Raw genomic sequence first — 709 nt, 5'->3', positions numbered from 1 at the left:
ATTGTGAACTGTGCCACTATGAGCACAGATGTGCCACATTAGAGCACAGATGTCGGGTTGTGGTTTGTCTCTTGCCTTTTCAGGGTATGTCCCAGTGGGGGGACTGCTGGGTCATATGGTAGCTCAATTTCCATCTGTTTTACATATCAACAAATCAATTTACCTAATGGCTGTACATATCTACAAGTCCACCTTCAGAGGGCAAGAGTTCCTATCTCACCACAACCCCTCCAACACTTGTTACTTTTTGATTTTCTGAATCGGGCTATCTTTGAGGATGTTAGGTGGTACCTCCTAGTTGGTTTAATTTACATTTTATGGCTAATGATTGGTAACATTTTCCCATATGTTTATTGGCCATTCAAATTTCTGTCCCTGTGAATGTTCTATTCAGGTCCTTTCCCCACCTCTTCTGTGGGCAATTAATTTTTTTTATTGTAAACTGGCAGAGATTATAGATTTTAGTAATAAGGCCTTTGTCTGATGTGTCATTACTAAAATTATTTTCCCAGTCTGTGGGCTCTTTTATTACTCTCTTTGTAAAGTCTTTTAATGTACACAGGTGTTTTATCTTCAGTATATCCCACTTGTCAATTTGTGTCTCATCTGTGTTTGTGTCTTGCCCTGTTACCAATAGCCTATGTATTCCCTGAGCCAAAGTTCTCAGGTTTGTCCCAATTCCCTCATTGATGGTCCTAATAAATTGGGA

This window comes from Tenrec ecaudatus, chromosome 2 (genome assembly GCF_050624435.1).
Source record: "Tenrec ecaudatus isolate mTenEca1 chromosome 2, mTenEca1.hap1, whole genome shotgun sequence".
Lineage (NCBI taxonomy): Eukaryota > Metazoa > Chordata > Mammalia > Afrosoricida > Tenrecidae > Tenrec > Tenrec ecaudatus.
The sequence above is the reverse complement of the archived record's forward strand: the minus strand, read 5'-3'. Positions refer to the sequence as shown.